Here is a 5,948-nt window from a genome sequence, read left to right as displayed (position 1 = left end):
GAACTAGTAAATCAAAATAGCAGCCTATAGTACAGCAACATTTAAGAACTACTGTTTTAGAGTAAGGTGCGGAGTTTTCCAGAAAGAGGAATTTTTAAACAAATGCGATTTTGCAAGAGCTCTTAGAAATGTTTGTAGGCTGTGATTAAATCAAAAAATCTTCAGTAAAGGAGGCAACATAAAAGCCTAAAGAAATGCTTGAGACCCAAAGGGGGAAAATGCAAACAACTGTGCTAATGGGTGCATACCTATTGAGGGAGTTGTGCCGTGTGTGCTGTGTACTGTGTACTGTGTGTGCTTCAAAGTGAGAACACCCATGTTCTTGAACGAATATTCATGTTGCTAAATATGCCTTGACTTCAGGGTGTGGAACTTGGAAGGAAACCAGTTCCCTCAGGAACTGTGCCAGGACTCCCTCTCCTGGTATCGAATAGCTAATGTTTAACTGTAGATATTGGGAGAGGATTTGGAGATGGTCTGCTGAAATTCCTGTCCAGAAACAATAGCTCCTTCTGCCACAGTGCAGAGCAAGTGATGTGATACTGTGAGACTCACAATCAGGGTTGCCAGCGTCCAGGGGATGGGTGGGGAGCTCCTGGGATTGCAGCTGGTCTCCAGGTGACAGATATCACCTGCTTTGGAAGGTGAACTCTGTGGCATTATGCCCCACTGAGGTCCCTTTGCTCCCCCAAACCCTGCCTTCCTCAGACTCCACCTCCAAAATCTCTAGGTATTTCCCAACCCAGAGCTGGCAACTCTAATTCACATACATGTGCAGACATCCTTTCCATACCCTTTTGTGCGTGCACACACACAAACACTATCAGAAATTTAGAATAATTTCTTAATGCATTTTAGATGTAATAAACCTTCACACATTTCCAAAGGCCATATAAATCTAGCATCAAACGCTGTAATTTTTTAGAACTCAGTGAATCCTGTCAAAGCTGGTTCAGAACTCAGGAAAGTGGAACTTTTTAAAGTCAAAGAACTCTGTTGAGAAGAATGTTGTATTATTAGAGTGTACAGCAGCAACTAGCCCTTTTTGTCAGAAAATCAATGCTCTGTGTTATATTCCAGATCCATGCTGTACCTACATTCACATTACCATAATCATGTTGTGCAAGTAGCAACAGAGCTGCCCAACCCTACTATGTGCAACGTTTGGGCAAGATGAGAAAATAAGAAGAATGCCTGCCTACCACCTAGTATTGCAAGGTTTTATACAACTGAGTTTTTAAAAAGAAAAAAAAATCTTCCACTGAAACCATCCACAAGATTACTTGGAAGCAGTTCATATTGATATCAATGGTATGCTTTCCAACTGTCCCTATTTAGGAACCTGGTAGATAAAAACAGTCCCTATATGATTGATGTTCCTTCTAAGTTACTGTTCGTATCTTGTTTCTAAAAAAATTTTTGGATCCTTTTTACAGATTTATTACTGTGAATTGCTGGTATTATCACTCTTCAAGATTAAATTCAATTCAAATCAAAAGACCTGTTTTAGACTTCAGTTCCTTGTCCATGGTCTCTACAAGTAGAGCACACAATCCTAAAACATTATTATTTATTTCAGTGTGATTTACTCACTAGTAAATTTGTTTGGAATAACCATGTGGATGCATTTTATCTATGTGTACGTGAAGAAGAAGAAGAAGAAGAAGAAGAAGAAGAAGAAGAAGAAGAGATTAGATTTATCCCCCGCCCTTCACTACCCAAAGGTGTATCAGAGCGGCTTACAAACTCCTTTCCCTTCCCCTCCCCACAACAGACACCCTGTGAGGTAGGTGGGGCTGAGAGAGCTGTGACAGAAACAGCTCATTTTTCAAGAACAGCTCTTATCAGAGCTCCGGCTTGCCCAAGGTCATCCAGCCAGGTGCAAGTGGAGAGGTGGGGAATCAAACCCGTTTCTCCCAGATTAGAGTCTGCGCACTTAACCACTTCACCAAACTGGCTCATGGGCATGAACTCGAAGGCACCAGACAATGCACAGCCTATGATTTCATGGCCCACAGCTGTTGGACCTCCTTGGAGGTCACCCTTCCAAATACTAGCCAAGGCCAACTCTGCTTAGCTTCCAAGATCTAAGGGGATTGGGCTAGCCTGGACTATCCAGGTCAGAGTGGCTCACCAGCAATATGCAGTCATGGGGAGGTGGGAATCAGTCAGTGATCCTTAGCATGAAAACTGGGAATGTAAAAATCATGTGTTTTTCACCACTGAAATGTTAATAGTTCCAAATTCTGTCATAAGTAAGATGACAATTAAACAATTTGAGTGAAATTAAGGGATTTATTTCCACATTTGCCCTGATTCTCTGAGGATGATGCACTTGTGGAAGAAAGGCTTAAGCCCATGTAGTTCCACACTAGAATCAGACCCATGCATGCCAAAGAGTGCTGTGCACACACCTTCCCCAAGACTGGATTCCACAGGGCTGCACTCACCTATCACCTGTTTGAAGAATATTGATGGTAATATCCAGTCGTTCTTACTGTGATAGACAGCCAATGTTGTATAGCGGTTAGAGGGCTGGAATAGCACCTGGGAGACCTAATGTTGCATCCACATACGGAAGCTCACTTGGTGGCTTTGGATCAGTCACTCTTTCAGCCTAACATACCTTATATGAGATAGTTGTTGCCAGGATAAAATGGAAGAGGGGAGGACAAAGTTGCTGCTTTGGGTCCCCATTGGTGTGTGTGGGGGGGGGGGGGGGGGGAAGCAGGGCATAAATATCTAAATAAATTTCTCAGCTTCATAGATTCAGACAGCAGCTTTAATAGTCCGGCTTAGCCTAAGCTAGTCAGAACTTGACTGCTATGCAGGGTCAGCCACATTGAGTACTTGGATGGGAGACCACTGAGGAAGACTGGGGTTGCTTTGCAGAGGCAGGCAATGGCAAACCACCTCTGAACATCACTTGCCTGGAATGCCCTGTGGATGGGGTTGCCATGAGTTGGCTGGGACTTGATAGCTTCTTCTTCTTCTTCTTGGATTCAGACTTTTCATCTTTCTGGACTGGATAACCGGCCGTGTCAGAGCTGACGGTTTCACCCTGTTGCAACATACTCACCATATTTGCTTGCAGATGTGAATACACAACTGCATACAGGCAGCCGACTGCCATATTTGCATAGCGGTGGAGTGTGGGCAACCCTTTTAGGATCAGAGGAGTATAAACCAAACAACTCTAACAGTAAATTGGATGGTACTGTGCCAACACCCCTAGAACATCCAAATGGGACCACCTACAGACAAAGGGAGGCTACTGCACACACAGGGAAATACACAAGTATTCCGTAACATATTCGTTTGTAATTTTTTTAAAAAATCAAAAGAATGAGCAGCGATGTCTGAAATTGCTTATTGCCCTCTGGCGGGGTCCATAATGTTCAAGGAAGATATGGGGGGGTTATGTTTAGAAAAAAGAAAAGCAGGTTAGGAATTAGTCCATTTGAGTATCTTCTGATCAAAGCTTAGCTCTTCCCTTCTGACACCCTCCTCTAATCTGTGAAGGATTCAGAAATAAAACCTTCAAGTATTCTGGAAAAGGGAATGTCCAGGGTCCACCACCCTGGACTCCACTAGTCCTCAGGCCGCAACCCGCAGTGCCATGGGAGGCACAGGCGACAAGGGCCTGTTAGAGTCACAGGTGACCCAGCAGCCCCAAGGAGAGCACCATCCCTGGTCGAGCTGTGGAGCATCCCAGAGAGCTGACACCAGGACCCAGCCAGGGACGAGGCTGGAGCCAAGCCCACAGAGTAGGCAGGGCTGGGCAAAGCGGCTACCCCACCTGAGGCTAAGAGAAGGGAGATGGGAAGGATTCACACTCAGGGTGGACAGCTGAAACCCCCTCACCTGCCTCTCTGAAGAAAGAGGAGAAGGGGGTGGACTGGGAGGCTGATTTAAGCCAGGTGGCTCAGGCAGGCCGGGGAGGAAGAGCGCGCATCTCTCAAAGGGGAAGCAGAATGCCCAGAGAAAATCCCCCCCCCAAGCATGTGAGCTGGAGAGAGGGACACAGGTGAGACTGACCCCCCCACAGCTATATCTGAGACCTGTCCTTCTGTTGCTACTGGCTACAAAATCACATCCTGGAGACCCCAACTCCTCAGGTGACCACCCCAGAGGAGCCAGGACCTGACAGGGAAGTAAAAAACAAGATCTGTGAATGTGCATGCAACCCCCATACTCTCCCATACACAGAGAACTAAAAATGCTCTTCATTATATAACTTTTTGTGCAACCAGTCCTTAGAAATAAGATTGGATTTAAACTTCCCTCCCCTCTCACACAAATGTGCACATTTTGTAGGTATTATTTAGTACCTTCATCAAGTCAGTGTGCATAATTAGACAGCAGGTTGGGGTGGGGGTGGACACTTTATTAATTAGTATGCAGAGTGTTTAAGGAATTCCCTGTCCTTCCTCTTTAGTTTAACTGAAAAGAAATACTAATTGCTTTCCACTTGGAAAACCATAGCAACCAAATGTGGGCTACTAAGTCTAGAGCAGAGGTGTCAAACTCATTTGCTATAAGGGCCGGATCTGACATAAATGTCACTTTTTTGTCCCCTGTAGGGGATTTTTTTATTGCATTTTCTATAAACTACAAAGAAACAAGGAAAGGTAACTACAAACTACAGGTGAAAGTAAAGAAAAACCACTAAACCCCCAAGAGATGGTGATCATTTACAATGCTTGCAAAATTAGCTTCTAGTTAAATGAGTTTATATTTTGCTACATTAAGTGAGTACAAAATTCTTAATGCTTCTACTAGAATCTCCAACAAATCTGACTATACAAAGAGCTCTATAAAGAAATGATTTAAATTCATTTAAAACAAAATCTAGAGAACAATCACAACTCATTTTTTATCCTTTTTGTTTCTCAATCGATAGCTTAGTTTAGGGGCAGCCGCCCCAAGTTCAGAAACTGAGCCCTCATCAGAAGGTGCCAGTACTCCTTCTTCTTCACTTCCCTTGTTGCTATCATCTTCAGCTTTATCCTCTTCACCTGCTGGACCGGCATGTTGATGTAGAAATTCACATGCCTTTACAACAGAGTCATTTTTTTTCCTTGTCTTTAAATTTGAAGAGCATGCATTCAGGAAAACGCCATCTGTAGGGGACATTATTTTTCTGTAAGAACAGCGCCAAGTCTCTGAATGTCTTTCTCTTCTTCCTTACTTCAAATGGAATGTCCTTCAGAACTCTTATTTCTTTGTCTTTGATTTTCAGGGTGGCTCCACTTGTTGCTTTCAGTATTTGGTCTCTTACTTGTCTCCTGGAGAATCTCACCACAGTCTCGTTGGGCAGATTATTCTTTCTTATGTAATCAGAATACGACCTATAGATCGTGTCTATTTCGTTTTGTAAAAAATCCGCTTTTAAATCTGCAACCGGACCCAATGCATCGCACATTATCTGCTTCAAGTCTTCTCCTTTTGCTTCAGAAACCCGCTGGAATCTTAAGACATAGCTTGCCTTTTCCATTTGCAGCTGTAAAAGTTGAGCCTCATCAGTTGCTCTCTTATTTTCCACCACCTGCATTTGTTTTTTAAGCTTCTGGGTGTTGGCATCCACTTCTTTAATCTCTTGCTCCATTTTCTCTGTCTTTTTAGTAGTTTCATTTAACTGGCTTTGTTGTGCATCGAACTTCTTATGAAGCGATGTCATTTGTTTCAGCAGAGGGCGCAAAGCCTCAGTCAGCATACTTTGGAAGTCTATGGTAGTGTCCTGTCTAGGAACAGAACTCGCTGGGCTGGCACTTCCGGCAGGGAACTTCAGTTTCGGTTGCTTCTCCTTCTCCTCCCTCCTCGGAGGCACCATATTTGAGAATTGTTTACTTTTTAGAAAGAGTTATCAAAGTCTCAAGATCCTTTAAAGGTGCTTGGTAAGTTCTCAAAAGTTCCTTAGTATAGTGTAATTCGGTTTTGCAATCCGC

The sequence above is a fragment of the Gekko japonicus genome, unplaced genomic scaffold (assembly GCF_001447785.1).
Source record: "Gekko japonicus isolate JY-2015 unplaced genomic scaffold, Gekko_japonicus_V1.1 scaffold433, whole genome shotgun sequence".
NCBI lineage: Eukaryota > Metazoa > Chordata > Lepidosauria > Squamata > Gekkonidae > Gekko > Gekko japonicus.
Note: the sequence above shows the minus strand (reverse complement) of the source record.